At 45.1% G+C, this 20,514-nt stretch overlaps 3 long non-coding RNA genes across 3 annotated transcripts; 1 reads left to right on the plus strand and 2 right to left on the minus strand.

Annotated features, from left to right (window-relative positions):
• Positions 1 to 1,027: 1,027 nt before the first annotated feature.
• Positions 1,028 to 2,112, minus strand: LOC138225004 (uncharacterized). The gene is made up of 2 exons (XR_011183534.1): positions 2,015 to 2,112; positions 1,028 to 1,129 (listed from the first exon to the last, which is right to left on the minus strand). It is a non-coding gene; the product is annotated as an uncharacterized lncRNA (long non-coding RNA).
• Positions 2,113 to 15,207: 13,095 nt separating this feature from the next.
• Positions 15,208 to 18,587, plus strand: LOC138224990 (uncharacterized). Its single transcript, XR_011183516.1, has 2 exons — positions 15,208 to 15,376; positions 18,086 to 18,587. It is a non-coding gene; the product is annotated as an uncharacterized lncRNA (long non-coding RNA).
• Positions 18,588 to 19,431: 844 nt separating this feature from the next.
• On the minus strand, positions 19,432 to 20,514 carry LOC138225002 (uncharacterized). Its single transcript, XR_011183532.1, has 2 exons — positions 20,417 to 20,514; positions 19,432 to 19,531 (listed from the first exon to the last, which is right to left on the minus strand). It is a non-coding gene; the product is annotated as an uncharacterized lncRNA (long non-coding RNA).

The following is a 20,514-nucleotide window of genomic DNA, read 5'->3' on the forward strand; positions in this document are numbered from 1 at the left end:
GGTTGGGCAGCCAGTTGACCTTGGACCCCTAGAGGATTTTATTCTCCTTACTGAGTCTTTGGTTCCTTTCCTCCATTGTCTTCAGTTCTGTATTCACAAAATGTATATTTACCTGCATTGTTAAGCGCCTTGGGGCAACCTTGTTGTGAAAGGCGCTATAAGAAAATAAATTGAATTGAATGGAATGACAGAGTCACGGCTTTTCCAGTTTCCTCTCCTATTATCTTCTTTATCTGCACTCTAAAACACAGTGAAACCTTGAACCTTTCAACTGGACCACTGCCGTTCTACATCACAATGACTCTAACTAGGACGGAGACTTGAATGGGATGAAAAAGGAAAAGGCATTATTTGCAGGAAGAAATTAAACTGTTCCACCTGATCACTTGCTTAACAAAGTGATTCACTGGAGTGGAGGCGGTGAAAGCTTTGTGAATCAACTTACAAAAGGAAACATGTAAGAAACGTGGCTCCCATATTTAACCCTTGAAAAATCTATGAGTGTTATGTGGAGGTGAAAGTATTGTTCAATTATTCTAATAAAGCTCACTCAACTAAGACCCAGAAAAGTACCTCTCACCTAAGAGGAAATACTAACAAGTAGGATGTTCAAATGAAAAGCATTAAAAAGTGAATGATCTTCAGTAGCTGAAATGATTATTGAGCTCTGGGTCACAGTGCTCCTGAAAAAAAATCAAATTTCAGCAGACACCCAAGGACAGCAGGTGAGCACCATGCTGAGCCAGTGTATAAGTGTATGAATCACAGTTTCAAGGAGCTTTTTTCAGTTTCGTTCCACTGATCGGCCAACACGGGGGGAACTTCAGTCTTACTCGCCCTATTGCATTAAGAAACTGTACAACATTCTCCAATAAGAACTTGCGACCTCACCTAACGAAAAGCAATTTGCGTAGCAGGGAAAGACTGGACTCCCACTGGGGATTTTTGTTTTTCATCCCGATGGTGATGTGCACTATATAGAACGTTGCTGGACCCTCCTCGGGAAGCGTGCAGAGATCACATTAGATGTGTTGCTCAAGCTCTTTATTGTCACGTACAGTAAACCCAGCAGTGTGGTCAGTGCGGGATGTGTTCTGTCCTGACGGCAGGGTCAGCAGCCAGAGGAGACCTGAAACACAAGACGGAGAGGTAAGACATTGATTCCGACAGAGAGAGCTTTCACACCGGATTACTGACAAGAGGAGCAATAAGAGAAGAGTTGTAAAGACACGCCGAAGAGAATATTCTCATCTAAGAGGAAATATTAACAAGTAGGATGTTAAAATGAAAAGCATTAAAAACTGCATGATCTTCAGTAGTGAAATGATTACTGAGCTCTGGGTCACGGACAGCAGGGGAGTGAATGAGTTGTTTATTTTGTTTCCTGTGAATTATGTAGAATTCACAACGTGTTCCAATTGTACAGGAAAACCATTGAGAGCAGATTCACTTCTTCTGCACCAGAATGAATGATTTCCATCTTCACTCTAGGGTACTGTACTTTACAGCACTGTATTGTATTCTGCATATATGTCTGTTATGTACACATTTTCTTTCTCACTTTGTCTCTCTGTCCATTTGTATCAGTTTGTTGGAGAGCACCATCACACCAGCATCACAACATTTATTCTACTGCCTTATTAAGCAAATGTCTCTACTAAATTCTTTTTATATATAAAACATTTTTTGACATGATATACACAAATGGCTAATTATACTTTCTGATTATATTTCCATCTTAGAAATGAAGCATTTCTCTCCTGCAGTTTGAGGTTGTTAAATAGAAAACTGGATCACTCCAGGGCCGAATCTTCTCCCTCTCTTACACTCGTTCACGAATGATCACAAGAGCAAACACATAGACTGGCTTCTCACAAAGTGTGTCGATGACACAGTCCCGGTCAGCTTACTAAAGGACCCAGAAAATCACCACGGGCCAGTCTGAACAGTTTCACGGAATAGTCTGTTGACTTCTCTTTGATGTTTCATGTTACAAGAGCAAAACAATACTCACTGATTTGAGGATAATTGCGCCATCCCTCCAGCCTACTGAAATGAACCGTCAGACTGCAGAAGCTGTCAGTGACTACAGGTCCTTGGGCCTGGTCAGAGAAACCTGAGATGAGACAAACGTTGTGAGACCATTTATAAGCTTGTGACCTCAAATTAAACGGAAGTCAGACATTTTCAAAGGGGGCAACACTGCGGCACAGTGATTAGCATCGCTGCCTCATAGCACCGGGGCCCTGGGTTTGATTCCAGGGGTGCTGTCTGTGTGGAGTCTGCATGTTTGTTTGCGCTGCAGGGGACACCTCACCCCCACAGACACAAACTCACACCACAGCCCGATTTTTCCACAACACAATCAACCCGCCAGTATCAGTTTGTGTTCAGTGCTGGGGAGGTGCCTTGTCCTTGCAGAACAAAAACAAGGTGATCAGGACTGACGGCAAGATTCAGGTATTCAAGTACCCAGTAAATCCAGGGCTCAAATGGGGGAACTGTTTCACGAGCTACACAATATCCTCACACACGATGACAGAGCCTTGGAAAGCCGTGTGGAGAGTGAGGTGCTCGTACCCAGCCGGAGTTAAAAGACCACGCATTGAGCAGAGCAACTGAGCAAAAGCACACTATCGATCTACCCAACCCAGAAAAGCACACATCTCTGTGATACAGAGGCTAAGGCAACATGTGAGTAAAGGATTTTGAATCAGCAATTGTGCTGATGAGCCAGTCAGCAATTTTTCAGAAACAGCAAACAAGTCGTCAGCCTCCAGGAGCTGCAGAAGATTGTGAGATATAAAGGAGTGAAACCAGGGCAGGAGAAACTGATTCCTCGTGTAGGAAGCTGAGGAAAACGATGCACACCCTGCAGACTGAAAGGAAGACAGCACAAACTATCGGTAATGTCAGCCTAGAAGAAAGTGTAGTGCAGTGTGTTGCAACTAAGTTTTTGTTCAATATTTGTTTTGTCTGAAAGAGACTATTTTGATCAGATACATGCAATACTATTTCTTTCTCATTCTCTGTCTTTTTATGTCTTATTTGGATCACACCATAAAGTTCATAACCCAGCCAGTTGCTTTGGCTCTGAAAGCATCCCTCAGCAGGGACAGCCCTGATCCCCAAACACAGGGCTGCCCTTCCCACTGCCCGTCTGCTCTCTGCCCAGTGGAAGTAGCGTTTCTGCCCCGCAGCTGTGTGAGAGAAGATGACCTGAGAGCACTAACCCACCTCTGGAGAGGGAAGAGTCTCAGCAGGAAGGGAGGAGGAGCTGCCGGGCTGCCGCAGACAAGGCGCCACTGAAATGATAGAGAAATCTTTTAGAATCAAACGTCACCTGGCTCAGTGTTTAAGCTGTAGTACATGATCACATTATATTATTAAAACATGCAGACTGCCATTTCCATTCTGTACAAACAAAGGGTTTTCCATTGTAGAAAACACCACTGCAAATCCAAAGCGGAGTGCACTGGGACTGCAGTCCAGAGAAACCCATCATGTTACAAGAACTGGAGGCCATTTCATACCAAAACTGTACAATAGGATTCTTTCTGCACACCCAGTACTGGGGGCTGTGTCAGAGGCTCCTCACCGTTCTGTGATGATTTTAGACGTTGAATCGGGCAGGAGGCAGGCGCTCTTCGGGAGCTCTCGTCCCGTGCTATAACTCGGACCACGCGATGGCACAATTGCTTCCTACATACAAACAGAAACTTCAAACAACAAAACCCAACAAGAAATCTGTTCACACTTGGACTCCTGCTGCAGCTGAGGAGCTGTCACGCACACACCTCCTGTGTGGGTAGTGTTGGCCGTAGGACGTGTTGTTCACAGAGAGAAAAAATACACCATAGCAAGTCAGCACTCAAACAAACCAAAAGGCCAGTTTTATTGAAGTTGACGCAGCTGGCCACACAAACACTCACTGGGTCTCTTCACCAGGTATCCACACCGACAGCACCCCAGGAAACCAGACCCATGAGAACAGGGGCAGAGCATGCAGACTCCACACAGACAGCACCCCAGGAAACTGAACCCATGAGAACAGGGGCAGAGCATGCAGACTCCACACAGACAGCACCCCATGAACAGGACCCATGAGAACACAGGCAGAGCATGCAGACTCCACACAGACAGCACCCCAGGAAACTGAACCCATGAGAACGGGGCAGAGCATGCAGACTCCACACAGACAGCACCCCAGGACACCAGACCCGTGAGAACAGGGGCAGAGCATGCAGACTCCACACACAGCACCCCAGGACACCAGACCCATGAGAACGGGGCAGAGCATGCAGACTCCACACAGACAGCACCCCAGGACACCAGACCCATGAGAACAGGGGCAGAGCATGCAGACTCCACACAGACAGTACCCCAGGAAACCGAACCCATGAGAACAGGGGAAGAGCATGCAGACTCCACACAGACAGCACCCCAGGAAACCAGATCCATGAGAACAGGGGCAGAGCATGCAGACTCCACACAGACAGCACCCCAGGAACAGGACCCATGAGAACAGGGGGCAGAGCATGCAGACTCCACACAGACAGCACCCCAGGAACAGGACCCATGACAACAGGGGCAGAGCATGCAGACTCCACACAGACAGCACCCCAGGAACAGGACCCATGACAACCGGGGCAGAGCATGCAGACTCCACACAGACAGCACCCCAGGAACAGGACCCATGAGAACAGGGGCAGAGCATGCAGACTCCATACAGACAGCACCCCAGGAAACCAGACCCATGAGAACAGGGGCAGAGCATGCAGACTCCACACAGACAGCACCCCAGGAACAGGACCCATGAGAACAGGGGCAGAGCATGCAGACTCCACACAGACAGCACCCCAGGAACCAGACCCATGAGAACAGGGGCAGAGTATGCAGACTCCATACAGACAGCACCCCAGGAAACCAGACCCATGAGAACAGGGGCAGAGCATGCAGACTCCACACACACAGCACCCCAGGACACCAGACCCATGAGAACAGGGGCAGAGCATGCAGACTCCACACAGACAGCAGCCCAGGTAACACACCCCAGCAGGAGGAGGCGCCGACGGACTCGCTCATGGTGCAGTGAGCCCAGCGGTGTGAGGCTGGTGTCCAGCGCTGATGTGTCCCTGACAGTCCTGTCCCACAGCCTGCGAGTCACCGTTTCTTCCACAAAATACTCCAGCCAGCGCTTTTTAGACTCAAGTTTCTTAAGTTTCTGTTTTTCTCGCAGATTAGATTAAAAAAGCCGCCTGTTGACCTGCTGGAGGTCAGACCCGCTCCGGCAACAACTACTGCAGCTCCGTTGCCCCGGCAACCACGTTTTATTTAACAAAGTAAAATAAACACAGGAGACAAACAAGACAAGAGAGCTCAGAAACCCACAGACACGACGGCAGTGGGTTTTGTTTCTGTGTCGAGTGGATAAACCAGGCAGGACGAGCGCTGCAAACACACTAGAGTACATATAACACAATCAGGGGTACACAAGACTCCTGCTTTTTACACAAACAGGTTCAACAGGTCAATAAAGAGCAGGTCGGCACAGCTGTCATGATGTCTCATTTACAAAGAGTCTGAAGATTTGCTCGTCTCTTCCCAGAGCAGCTTCACTCCGGAGAGCAAGGAACAGCTCCTGCCGAGTCCGTCTTGTAAGACAGACATAGAAATCCGCGACACGGTAAATACACTGACATTGTATAATTAATTCTGATGCTCAATCAAATCTGCGGAACACGTGCGGAGCGCAGTCCAGAGCACTATAAAGACTACATTTCCCACAAGCCCTGTGGCGACTTCCTTTTGACGTAATCGATTCGCGTCTTTTTATTTTTAATTATAACAACAATACATGCCGTAAAAACAAGAATACATATAACACAGAGTATAGTCAGGGGTACATACGATAATACATGTACATGTTATGGAAAAAGATTAAACAAGTAATCTTGTTTAATAGTAAACAAAAGCAGATGAGGTCCGTACATGTTTCAAATTGTCTGTACAGACGCATTTACATCCGTTTTAAAGTGTTTAAACATGGGTCTCCTCTCACAGCATTTCGTTAATTATTATGAAGTATCATATTTTTTTAAATACAAACGATATTTTCATATTACTTTCAATAGGTTTAAAATGTAGTATTATTTAACTTCTTTAAAAGTAATGTCAATATTAGTTTCCTTCTTTACGTTATCTTTCAGAGTTGCTGTCACAAACGTCACAGTTATCATGACTCGCCGCCATAGACTCGTGTATCTCTGTCGCCGCCCAGTGGACATTTCTCGAAAGTGCAGTTCTTTTTAACTTTTTATGGTAGCAATAAAAATAGATACAATACAAACAAGAGTATATTGATAGCACATCAATAATACCATCAGGGGTACATAGTATAATATATTTACACTTCTGAAAAAAAGATTAAACCAGGTTAATAAAGATAAGGGCTGATATAGTCTGTAAATACACTTTTACATCTATTTAAAATGTTCTAACGAAGCTGCCTGAGGAAAGAACTTACTGTTTTGATTACATGAATCAGAGATTGTGACTCTGCCTTTAGCTTCCCATTCCTTCCAAACAATTTCAATTTCACACCTCTGGTTGTGCCAGAGGGTCCTCAGTGGAAGAGATACCAGGGTCCCCAGCACTGCTGTCACCTCTTCTGTACTCCTCCTATGCTAACAGCTGTGTATCTACTGCTGACTCCGTGAAAGGAATCAAGACTCCAGATGATCCCACCCAAATAAAAAAAAAATTCTGGAGTGGAAGGAGGTCTCTGCTTTAGTCGGCTGGTGCCGTGAAAACAACCTCTAACTCTATATAACTCCAACTGCCTGTGTCTCAGGAAGCCCTGGTCCGTTTGTAATGGAAAACCATTGAGAGCACTAGAATGACTGATTTCCATCTTCACTCTAGGTCACTGTGCTGAACAGCACATTACTGTATTCTGCATATGATATGTCTGTTATTTACACCTTTTATTTCTCACATTGTCTCTCTGTCCGTTTGGATCAGGTATTTGGAGAGCACCACCACACCAGCCAAACTACCCAAACAGTTGCTTAGGCACTCAAGTGGACTTGATCAAATTAAACTTTCCAACCTAAACAGGAAAATGACAGTTTAAATGGATTCTGCTGCCTTATTAATCATATTTCTCTTCTAAATTCTTTTAAAATAAAAACAAATATTTCTGACATGATACACACAAATAGCTATTTTTATACTTTCTGGTTATATTTCAATCTTATAAATGAAGCATTTCTTTCCTGCGGTTTGAGGTTGTTAAAGAGAAAGACCCCATACTATCACAACCCCCTTTACAGGCTGGTGAAAGAGGTGAAATGAGGTAGCGGAGGTGTAATTGAGTCGGACAGCAAACTGTCACCTGCTGCTTGCCAGGTCAGGAATCTTACAAAGGTCCACTCCTCCCAGGAGGGTCACAGTAAGAATGATGATGAGTAACACGAATGATTACAGGTCAGGGCCCCAGCACTGCCACCCACTAAAATAAACATGACACACAAGAGAACCCACAAGACAGTCATGGAAATCCATGACACGATAAACACGCTGAAATGGTACAATATAATTAATTCTGATGTTCAATCAAATCACCGAAACACGTGGGCAGTGCGGGCCAGAGAACTACAGAAACTACATTACCCATACGCCCTGTGGGCGACTTCCTTCTGACGTCATCGACTCGCGCCTTTTGACTGTTATTTTAATTTTGGGATCATTGTATTTATTTTGTATTTTGTATCCATGTACAATACATTCATTCATTCATTACTCTTGTTTGCAATGCAATGTATTCTTTGCATTCTTTGCTGTTGAAAATGCTTAAATATATTTAAAATTAAAATAACGTATTAATACGAACATTACTATCGGTATTTTAATTAAACAAACTTTCGGTGAAATTTTGCTGAATGACCACCAAGCGGCGCCATTGGCACATTATTGTAAGAATAATCATTTCTAAGAAATTTTCCAGTTTAATTCCACGTACCGGCCATCAGAGGGGCACTTTACTCGTCCTGCTGCTTCTGTTGAATTAATAATTGCTTAAATTATTGTCTGGTTAAATTGTCTGGTGGTAAGTATTTGTAATATAGGATTGCTCATGTCTGATCTGGAACACGAGATGGAAGTTTAACATGTGTGATTCACTGAGGTGGAGGGGTGGGAAATGACTGAAAGAAGTCTTGCCATGCTGTATTATTAATAGTAGTAGCAGTATTGTCATATTAACACGAATCCTCAGACTCACTAACATCTCCAATAGAACGACAATCTCACACATCAAATATTAGAGGACCCTTCCTTTATACCTAAAAGCTTTCAGTTGTTGGACAATGAAAAGAGTGCTTGCAGGAATCTAATTACTGTTGTTATAAACTCATTACAAGCTAATTGTCTCATTTCTTTTTTTTCTTTCTTCTCTTTTCAGCAGCAAATAAACCCATTACTTGATCCCTTACATTTCAAAACGCTCTGTATCAAACCAACAAATCGTTCATAAATTTAAACCATGTTTTTGAGAAACTAGCCTTAAAATCAAAATGACTACATTCATATGAAACACACTCAGAAACAATATCAAATGGTTTGATACAGAGTGCAGAAACAACTGAAGAGAACTACCAGAACTAAAACAACACCACACCACTCTGAGCTGCGCCTCAGATACTGTGAGATGGTTAGACACTACATGCACACCCTAAAGAAGATAGGCACATACACAAACAGACAACTCTCAGACCACAAAAGGCCTGTAGCCAAGACACAGTCAACAACGCTTGACCCAACTGCAGCTCAGACCTGCAGCAAAGCCTGCTCAAACTCCTCAACCTCGTCCTGACGGCCGGCTGTTTCCCTGAGGCCTGGAATCAAGGACTGATCACGCCCGTCTGTAAGAATGGAGACAGACTCGACCCCAACAGGTACCAGGGCTTCAGTCTTGAATATCTGATAACCGGCCCTCCTTACTGAGCACAATGTCCTGCATTAGAGTCAGACTGGCTTCCTACCAAACCGCCACACATCCCATCACATTCACACCTGGGCTCTGATGGCCCATCTGGACCCAGAACAGCAGAGCCTGGCACTGCTGGAGCAGCACTGTCAGACCCGGGCACTGCCAGCCCATCTGGACCCAGAACAGCAGAGCCTGGCACTGCTGGAGCAGGACTGTCACATCTGGGCACTGCCAGCCAAACTGGACCCAGAACAGCAGAGCCTGGCACTGCTGGGGCAGTACTGTCACACCTGGGCACTGCCAGCCCATCTGGACCCAGAACAGCAGAGCCTGGCACTGCTGGAGCAAGACTGTCAGACCTGGGCACTGCCAGTCAATCTGGACCCAGAACAGCAGAGCCTGGCACTGCCAGCCCATCTGGACCCAGAACAGCAGAGCCTGGCACTGCTGGAGCAGGACTGTCACACCTGGGCACTGCCAGTCAATCTGGACAAGACCAGAGTTATGGTTTTCCAGGAGAAAGCCAGACCTCAGGGAAACGGGTACAAATTCACACTGAACAACAACACATTGGAGCACACATCCAGCTACACATATCTCGGTCTCACCATCAGCTCTTCTGGGAGTTTTGACCTGGCAGTGAAGGCACTGAGGGAGAAGGCACTCAGGGCTTTCTACGCAATAAGAAGGAGGCTCTTCAATGTCAACCCACCAACAAGAATTTGGCTCCAAATATCTGAAAGTGTAATCCAACCCATTGCCCTATACGGCAGTGAAGTGTGGGGTCCCCTCACAGACCAGGAGTACACTCAGTAGAAACTCCTCCTTGCGCAGAGAAAAACAGCTAACAGCGAGTGCAGGGCTGAATAAGGCCAGTACCCACTATTGGTAAACATACAGAACAGAGTAATCAAACACTTGTTACACCTGAGAAACAGAGGCCACAATTCATACCACCACTAGGCCCTGCTGATCCCAGAGTACAGCTGGTCTTGACACCAGTCAGTCTCAGGACAGCACAGCTGCAGCAACACCAATCACAATCATCCAAATGCGGAGGGGACTGCAGTCCAGAGAAACCCAGCATTTGACAAGGACTGGAGGCCATTTCGCACCACAACTGTAGAACAGGATTCTTTCTGCACACCCAGTACTGGGGGCTGTGTCGGAGGCTCCTCACCAGAAGAGACTTGCATTCCTGTTGGCTCCTCTCGTTCTGTGATGATTTTAGACGTCGCATCGGGCAGGAGGCAGGCGCTCCTCGGGAGCTCTCGTCCCGTGCTATAACTCGGACCACGTGTTGGCACAATTGCTTCCTACATCGAAACAGAAACTTCAAACAACAAACCCCAACAAGAAATCTGTGCACACTTGGACTCCTGCTGCAGCTGAGGAGCTGTCACGCACACACCTCCTGTGTGGGTAGTGTTGGCCGTAAGACGTGTTGTTCACAGAGAGAAAAAATACACCATAGCAAGTCAGCACTCAAACAAACCAAAAGGCCAGTTTTATTGAAGTTGACGCAGCTGGCCACACAAACAATTCAATTCAATTCAAGGTGCTTTATTAGCATGACCGATAGGTACAATCAGTGTTGCCAAAGCTATTAAAAATAATAAAATTAACATAGAACAAAACAAAAAATAGAAGTAAAATAAAATCTACAGACATGTTACAGACATTTACAACAAAGACATATTATATAATATCGACATATACTGTATTCGGCTGGAGCATTATTGGGAGACAGACTCACTGTTCCTCAGGCTGTTCCTCACAAACACTCACTGCGTCTCTTCACCAGGTATCAGAAACAAAATAAAGGAACAATCTTTTTATCATATCCACTCGCACCTTGCTCTCATTTCCAGACTCCTAACTTACCACTCCCAACAAACCCCAGTGCTCGCAACACCCTTTAAATAGGATTTGGCCCGTACCACTATGGATACAATAGGTGTAAAACAGAAAATTCACAAGACAAACAACACATAGCACAGCAGTCCGGACTACTTGGACACACAATTACATGAAACCCTTAACAATTCACAGGACAGACATTCATCAGATCTTCTATACCTAGTTGCCATTTTTCGCAATAACATTAGGCTCTGATAACCTCCCCTCTCAGCATTCCAGCAATGTTATGTTCCTCTAGCTAAGCTTCAGGCATATAACCAGTCTCCTATCTGTTTGCAACCTTTTGACCTTTCTGAGGACCCCTCAGAACAAATAGACACTGGCTTCTCCTCTCATGCAGTGCTGTTAAGACTTAAGCTAGTGGCATCCTACACTATGCTTTGTTCCTTTAGGGCCATTTCTCTAAAAATAGTGTTCTCTACCTTTTGATTCCCCTCCTGTCCACAGCTAGAACAACTGTTTGCTAACAAAGACTGTTTATCTGTCTGGAAAGGTCTCCAAACTGTTACCAATTCCAAAAGAAAATCCCCTCAGATACATCTTGATCACTCTCTACCAGATAACACATTTTACAGCAGGTCTGAAACACAAAGGATCTCCAACGACCTTGTCCATGGCAGTCTCGCAACTCCTCCAAATAATTCACATCCTGGGGATGAGCTATTGTCCCCCACTCAACTGGAGTGCCACACCCACTCACACTCAATCTCTCACGAAGACTTGACGCCGTTTACAAGTCTTGAGAATGCCCTGTGAAGCAAAGAACAGGATGTGTTAAGGCTATTCAAAAAGCAAAACTGTAAAAAGGCAGCAGGACCTGACTGTGTATCTCCAGCCACACTACAGCCCTGTGCTGGCCAACTCGCTCCAATCTTTACAGACGTTTTTAAGCAATCATTGTCCCAGTGCACAGTGCCAGACTGCTTCAAATCTTCTGTTATTGTTCCTGTTCCAAAAAAGGACACAAGAACCTGCCTTAATGCCTACAGACCCGTCGCACTAACGTCAGAACTGGCGCGTCTTCCCAACACGTTCGTGTCACAGTGAGGTGACCCCTCAAACAAGAATTATTTCCTGCCTCATATATGACTACGGCACCTAGCAATGCAAACAGGGTGCTAGGGCCCCTCTCCATTACCACAGGTTCTGTTGATCTCCCAGATCCACCAATGCCCACACAGACCAGCGACAAGCATGTGTATCGTATAAGTGACCTTTTTATTTTCTATCCATATTCACCATCAGCCAAAGACACAACGAAAACAGCAGCAACAAAAGGTCCTTCCAAGGGTCATAATGAATCCAGAGGGACGGCAGTCTTTTCTGTCAAGTACCGAAGAGTGGCCACTCGAACGATTCTTCTTCGTACCTGTAAAGTCTTTGATGGCCCCAGTGAACGAGAGGCCGGTCCCATTTCCCCAGACTCCGTTCAGGTTCCACTAGAAATCCTCCCGCGAACTGTATTCCATTCCCCTCAGTTTGGAGCGGCTAGCCGGGCCGGTTTCTCGCTCCTTGCCTTCAGGTATTAAAAGTCTCTGTACAGTACCTCTGATCCGATGCCACTGTCTCCCGTGGTCGTCAATCGGTCCTTGCCTCCGCGAACTCGCGCTCCGCAGCTTCCCTTGTGCTGCCTGTGTCCTCTCCCAGGTCTGGTGGGAATCGGGAGCCCGCTCCGTTCCGGCTCAGATGGTTTTATTCCTCCCCTCAGCCCATCTCCCTCAGGGGGTTTTCCACTGTCCCTGTCAGAAAGGGGCTTGCCCAGTATTTTACCAGGAGGAAGCTCGTGTGGCTGAAGAGTGTGAGAGTGCCGAGCTTAGGTGTTATGGGCCCTTATCACTTCTTTGTTCACTCTCCAGGTCGGAGAAACCTGAAAAGAGACAAACGTTGTGAGACCATTTATAAGCTCGGTGACCTCGAATTAAACAGAACAATAGCAACACTGTTCTACAAACCTTTCATTGAAAGGGTTTTCAAACACTGTCCCACTTGCTGGTTTGGCAACATCAGTAGCTGGAATTGAATATGCAGCCATTAGTCTGCCTGGCAAAAAACAACCGGTCTCTCCAGTGGTCTGCATACAAGTGAACACACAAACCCCATACTATTAAAACCCCCTTTAGGGCACACTCACACCACAACACAATCAACCCGACAGACTCACCAACACTGGACTGCAGAAGCGGCAGGAAACCCTTGAGAACATGAGCAGAGCATGCAAACTCCACACAGACAGCACTCCAGGAAACCAGACACATGAGAACATGTGCAGAGCATGTGCGCCGTCTCTCAGCCTTTCACCTCCACATGCAGATCAGGACGCGACCGGAGACCGGAGACTCCTCACTCCTGCAGGAGGAGGCGCCGACGGACTCGCTCAGCCCAGCGCTTACATTTCCCCGACAGTCCTGTCCTACAGCCTGCGACTCACCGCTTCTTCCTTTTCTTCTGCGAAATGTCCACAAAATACTCCAGCCAGCGCCGTTTAGACTAAAGTTTCGGCTTTGCCAGCTGTCTCCCTCCCGGAGGTCAGATCGAAACAACTTCTGCAGCACCGTTTCCCCAGCAACCACGTTTTATTTAACAAAGTAAAATAAACACAGGAGAAAAGTTTGCAAACATGCAGGCAGGATGAGCGCTGCAGACACATGCTGCTGCCCGGGTCCGTCTTGTGAAATAAACAGAATTTTGCACCCCAGGAACTAGACCCACGAGAACATAAGGAGAGCATGCAAACTCCACACACACAGCACCCCAGAAAACTGGAGCCACGAGAACATGAGCAGAGCATGCAAACTCCACACACACAGCACCCCAGGAACTAAATCCAGGCTCCCAGCGCTGCCACCCACTGCGCCGCCGTCTCTCACCTCCACTTGCAGATCAGGACGCGACCGGAGACCGGAGACTCCTCACTCCTGCAGTAACACACCCCAGCAGGAGGAGGCGCCGACGGACTCGCTCATGGTGCAGTGAGCCCAGCGGTGTGAGGCTGGTGTCCAGCGCTGATATTTACCGACAGCCTGCGACTCACCGTTTCTTCCTTTTCTTCTGCATAATGTCCACAAAATACTCCAGCCAGCGCTTTTTAGACTAACGTTTCTGCTTTGCTCGCTGATTAGATTACAAAAGCCGACTGTTTACCTCCTAGAGGTCAGCTCGCACCAATTTCTGCAGCACCGTTTCCCCGGCAACCACGTTTTATTGACAAAGTAAAATAAACACAGGAGAAAAGTTTGCAAACAAGACGGGAGCTAAGAAACACGAGGACAGTGGGTTTGCTTTATGTGCCGGGTCGATTAACCAGCGCTGCAGACACGTGAAATACAAGAAAACATACACACAAGGGAACACATAAGAGAGACAAAGAAATACAAGACACGATAAATACGCTGAAATTGTATTAATATAATTCATTCTAATGTTCAATGAAATCAGCGAAACACATGGGCAGGGCAGCCCAGTAAACTACAGAGACTACATTACCCATAAGCCCTGTGGGCGACACCATTTTGACGTCATCGACTCATACTTTTGTATTTTTTATGAGACCAAAAACTACAAGAAAACGTAACGTAGCAGTCGTATTGTCAGGATACATGCAATAATACATGTACATTTTATGGAAAAAAAGATTCAACAAGGTAAATGCAGATAAGGCCCGTCCATGCTTCAACGTTCTTACAACACAGAAACAGACACATTTCAGAAAGACATTCTGAAATAAAATGTCTTTACATCCGTCTTAAACTGTTCAAACACGGTCTCCTCTCACACCATTCCCTTAATAATTATGTTGCGCAAGTATAATAATGTTTAAAAATACAAACGATATTTTCATCTTCCTTTTCAATGGGATTAAAATGTAACAAATTTATTTCTTTCCGATTTCAAGTCTTTCCGATAGCGCTTTGAGACTCAGCTCCGTGGACTCGTGTATCTCTGTCGCCACCCAGTGGACATTTCTCGGAAGTGTCACCGCCCGCCGGAATTCGGAAAAGTCCCGGGACTGAAGCTGTGTGACTAGACAAGAGCCTGTCTCCCGCCTCCTGCTGAAATCTCAGCGCCGATTGGACAAAAGCTGCTCACAGTCCGGATCCAGTGGAAGGCCGATCCACTCCGGGTTTTCCTTAGCCGGCAGTCCGGATCCAGTGGAAGGCCGATCCACTCCGGGTTTTCCGTAGCCGGCAGTCCGGATCCAGTGGAAGGCCGATCCACTCCGGGTTTTACGTAGCCGGCAGTCCGGATCCAGTGGAAGGCCGATCCACTCCGGGTTTTCCGTAGCCGGCAGTCCGGATCCAGTGGAAGGCCGATCCACTCCGGGTTTTCCGTAGCCGGAAGTCCGGGTCCGGTGGAAAGGCCGATCCACTCCGGGTTTTCCGTAGCCGGAAGTCCGGATCCTTTACGATGCACGCCAGACTACGTTACAGATCACCGGAGTACATTACACAGGCAAATAAAGATAAGGTACGCACAGCTTTCATGTTGTGATACTTAGACATGGTTTGGAGACGTTCCCTCGTGTGTATTTTGAATTATTCAAATGCGTGTCGCTTCAATTTGGAAGCGCATCATTTCAGTGCATGAGCTTACCCGTTATATTGGGCGAGATTTCACACGGATAATCAAACAAGAACGAGTTTGCCCTGGAATCCATTCCACTGCCCAACCTGAAAGTCAGAGCATGAGAACGGACGGATTGTATGGCGATTGTGGTGTTGCTCGACCACATCAATTAGGCGAGAAGTACAATCTGCTACTACGACATACGGTCTAATTATTCAATTTTCGATTATTTCTCATCTTAAGGCTATTTATACATCTAATAACGAGCAAGTATAATGATTAAGCCAATGATACATTATATTTTAGATTCGGTTCAGCAGTATTGAGCAGTAAAATAACATCAATTTGTCTACAGGAAATGTCAGAATTAGAAGCCTTCTTTACACCATTTTGCCGATCTGTTCAGAGTGTTTTAACAACAGAACAAAACAAAAACAAACGTAAGGTTTCTGGGCTGCTTTGAGAAAGACAATTATCATCTATATTACTTTTAAATCTATGCACACTGTGTATCTTTATCGGGTCGATTCAATGTACAATTTTGTACTGACGCCTTAACCTTATTATTCATACAAAATCTGTTTGACAATAGTCATGTTTGATTCCACTCACTTTCCCCAAAGAGGTGCTCCAAAATAGTTTGACAAGATATTGTGAGATTGCGACAGGGATCTGAAGTATTTATTAGTACAAGTATAACTAAATTGTTTTCCTTGTAGTCTAATAAAGGTTGTAAATTCTTCCATAGTTTCTGATGGTATACTGTTAGTTTCTTAAAAGCATCAATACCTCTCTAGGAGTAGCTCTGGTTACGACGGATTGTTATCAGACGTATCACAAACATTATATCTATTCATAAAATCTGCTTGATTCTACATTTCATCATCCACACCAGTTAATTTGTTGACCCCGCTTATACTATTTTAAACCCAGTTTTCAAAGCACAGGTTTATTTTTTCTCTGTATTCTAGATGATGTATCTATGGGAGGTATGTTTATCTATAAGAGACCACGTGATGAGAACTTCTTCATGGAAGCTGGCAAGTTTCAGGGGGGTTTCCAGCATCCAAATGACATTCAAGTAAAAAGTCTATACCCGCTAGTTCCTGAATGATTAAATTAGGGAAACATACACCACCTACTTTGCTTAATTTTGTAAATAGTACTCTGTCGGTATCGGTATTAGATGCTCTAAACCCTGTAGCATTTAGGCCTCCTTCTGCCCGTGTTTGACAAATAACAACCATGAATAAAGTTTTTTTTTTTATTTAACTAAGGTAGAGAACATCAAATCACAAAATCACCTTTTTGAAAATCTTAATACCAAGATATTTAATCACATCTTTTACATGTATATAACGTACGGAGCAGACACTTTTCAACAGCCACCAGTTCACTTTTCTGATATGTAAAGAAAGACCAGATACAGAGGAAATGACTTGTAAACGCATTTAATTGCTTTGTCCACCTCTGTGTGCTTTCTCAGAGAGAGAGTTGTATCCTCAGCCAATTGGGAACACCTGTAATCTCTTTATCCTGTACTTGAATACCCTGAAACTATTTGTTATAGGGGTGTAAGCAGTGGGAAGAGGAGTGGGCTCGTGTCGAATTGCCTTACCCGTTCCCAATCTGCAGGAGGTCCCACGACGGCAGGTAGCTGCTCCAGTCGCTGGAGCTCAGTTCGCTGTCGAGGGAGGACGAGGGCTCTGGCTCGGGGGAATCATGGCTCCACAGCTCCTACCTGTTGCAGAGTGTTTCTGCCCTGCCGATGGCCTCTGTGTTTTAGAAGGATCTGTCTCTTTTCGCTTGCTTACACCACAGGTTTCATCGACGATAGTGTGCATCCTGAAGCAGTGAGTTATCGGTCTTATTTCTACTGAGAAACAGTTCAAGCACTCACAAAACAATAACCAGGAGACGGTGTATGAAAAAGAATTGTAAGACTTGCAGAGTAGATTTGAATAGACAGTAGACGTCACACTGCGTGCTTGAATATCAGAGATTCAATTCATTCTTTCCTGTAGGTTAACTTCCTGTTTGACATTGTTCCGCTGTCACTTCTTCACAAACTCATAACTCGCCGTGTTCAATTTTGTGTTGAGTTACAGGAACCTCAGCATCAGATGAAATCCTCTTCAGCGCCCCAGGGAGACTGGGGGACTTGCCAGATTTTCAGCTTTATCACTGGGTCCTTCGGCTCAGGGCTGTTGAGCAAAGTGCTCCCCTCTGCTGGAGAGCCACAGGGGCACTACAGAGCGGCCTCGTGTTCCCTGCTCCTGCCCGTGCCTGTGGACGGCCAGTGTGACCGCGCGCGAGACAAAGTAGTGCATTCGTGGTGTAAATACAGAATGTTCACTAGCTGACTGAGGAAAGTTACAGAGACGGGAGTATACGTTCTGAAATAATGTGAACCACTGTTACTACACACAGACAGACTACTTAAAAATCATGTGGCTTTTTAAGGTCGTTTTGTCTGCCTAAAGTACGTTAGATTTGTCACAGCAAAGAGTTTGAATACTTACAGAATGCAGCAGCTAGAATTGTTACTTGGAGCAGAAAGAATGACCACATAACCCCCATACTTCTCTCTCTTCATTGGCTTCCTCTCAGGTACAGGGCGGACTTCAAACTCCTTCTACTTACTTACAAGGCTCTCAGAGGTCAGGCACCTGTCCTGCCTCGCAGGGATGCTGCAGAGGAGAAATACTGTCTGTCATGGGCTGGGCACCATGTGAGTTGAATGCTGCATCAGTGCCATGGATCCAAGAGGGGCATCATGGATACAGCTGTCGTTTGGGAGGATTCTGCTGGTCTGCAGAGACCTGCATGGGGTACTGACATACAGATAACGTGATGGATGGATGGATTAATACCCGCATTCATTTCTTTCTTTTTTTTTAATGATATAATGTTAGCAGGCCCAAAGGGGTTGGGCAGCCAGTTGACCTTGGACCCCTAGAGGATTTTATTCTCCTTACTGAGTCTTTGGTTCCTTTCCTCCATTGTCTTCAGTTCTGTATTCACAAAATGTATATTTACCTGCATTGTTAAGCGCCTTGGGGCAACCTTGTTGTGAAAGGCGCTATATGAAAATAAATTGAATTGAATGGAATGACAGAGTCACGGCTTTTCCAGTTTCCTCTCCTATTATCTTCTTTATCTGCACTCTAAAACACAGTGAAACCTTGAACCTTTCAACTGGACCACTGCCGTTCTACATCACAATGACTCTAACTAGGACGGAGACTTGAATGGGATGAAAAAGGAAAAGGCATTATTTGCAGGAAGAAATTAAACTGTTCCACCTGATCACTTGCTTAACAAAGTGATTCACTGGAGTGGAGGCGGTGAAAGCTTTGTGAATCAACTTACAAAAGGAAACATGTAAGAAACGTGGCTCCCATATTTAACCCTTGAAAAATCTATGAGTGTTATGTGGAGGTGAAAGTATTGTTCAATTATTCTAATAAAGCTCACTCAACTAAGACCCAGAAAAGTACCTCTCACCTAAGAGGAAATACTAACAAGTAGGATGTTCAAATGAAAAGCATTAAAAAGTGAATGATCTTCAGTAGCTGAAATGATTATTGAGCTCTGGGTCACAGTGCTCCTGAAAAAAAATCAAATTTCAGCAGACACCCAAGGACAGCAGGTGAGCACCATGCTGAGCCAGTGTATAAGTGTATGAATCACAGTTTCAAGGAGCTTTTTTCAGTTTCGTTCCACTGATCGGCCAACACGGGGGGAACTTCAGTCTTACTCGCCCTATTGCATTAAGAAACTGTACAACATTCTCCAATAAGAACTTGCGACCTCACCTAACGAAAAGCAATTTGCGTAGCAGGGAAAGACTGGACTCCCACTGGGGATTTTTGTTTTTCATCCCGATGGTGATGTGCACTATATAGAACGTTGCTGGACCCTCCTCGGGAAGCGTGCAGAGATCACATTAGATGTGTTGCTCAAGCTCTTTATTGTCACGTACAGTAAACCCAGCAGTGTGGTCAGTGCGGGATGTGTTCTGTCCTGACGGCAGGGTCAGCAGCCAGAGGAGACCTGAAACACAAGACGGAGAGGTAAGACATTGATTCCGACAGAGAGAGCTTTCACACCGGATTACTGACAAGAGGAGCAATAAGAGAAGAGTTGTAAAGACACGCCGAAGAGAATATTCTCATCTAAGAGGAAATATTAACAAGTAGGATGTTAAAATGAAAAGCATTAAAAACTGCATGATCTTCAGTAGTGAAATGATTACTGAGCTCTGGGTCACGGACAGCAGGGGAGTGAATGAGTTGTTTATTTTGTTTCCTGTGAATTATGTAGAATTCACAACGTGTTCCAATTGTACAGGAAAACCATTGAGAGCAGATTCACTTCTTCTGCACCAGAATGAATGATTTCCATCTTCACTCTAGGGTACTGTACTTTACAGCACTGTATTGTATTCTGCATATATGTCTGTTATGTACACATTTTCTTTCTCACTTTGTCTCTCTGTCCATTTGTATCAGTTTGTTGGAGAGCACCATCACACCAGCATCACAACATTTATTCTACTGCCTTATTAAGCAAATGTCTCTACTAAATTCTTTTTATATATAAAACATTTTTTGACATGATATACACAAATGGCTAATTATACTTTCTGATTATATTTCCATCTTAGAAATGAAGCATTTCTCTCCTGCAGTTTGAGGTTGTTAAATAGAAAACTGGATCACTCCAGGGCCGAATCTTCTCCCTCTCTTACACTCGTTCACGAATGATCACAAGAGCAAACACATAGACTGGCTTCTCACAAAGTGTGTCGATGACACAGTCCCGGTCAGCTTACTAAAGGACCCAGAAAATCACCACGGGCCAGTCTGAACAGTTTCACGGAATAGTCTGTTGACTTCTCTTTGATGTTTCATGTTACAAGAGCAAAACAATACTCACTGATTTGAGGATAATTGCGCCATCCCTCCAGCCTACTGAAATGAACCGTCAGACTGCAGAAGCTGTCAGTGACTACAGGTCCTTGGGCCTGGTCAGAG

This window comes from Lepisosteus oculatus, chromosome 24 (assembly GCF_040954835.1).
Source record: "Lepisosteus oculatus isolate fLepOcu1 chromosome 24, fLepOcu1.hap2, whole genome shotgun sequence".
Classification (NCBI taxonomy): domain Eukaryota; kingdom Metazoa; phylum Chordata; class Actinopteri; order Semionotiformes; family Lepisosteidae; genus Lepisosteus; species Lepisosteus oculatus.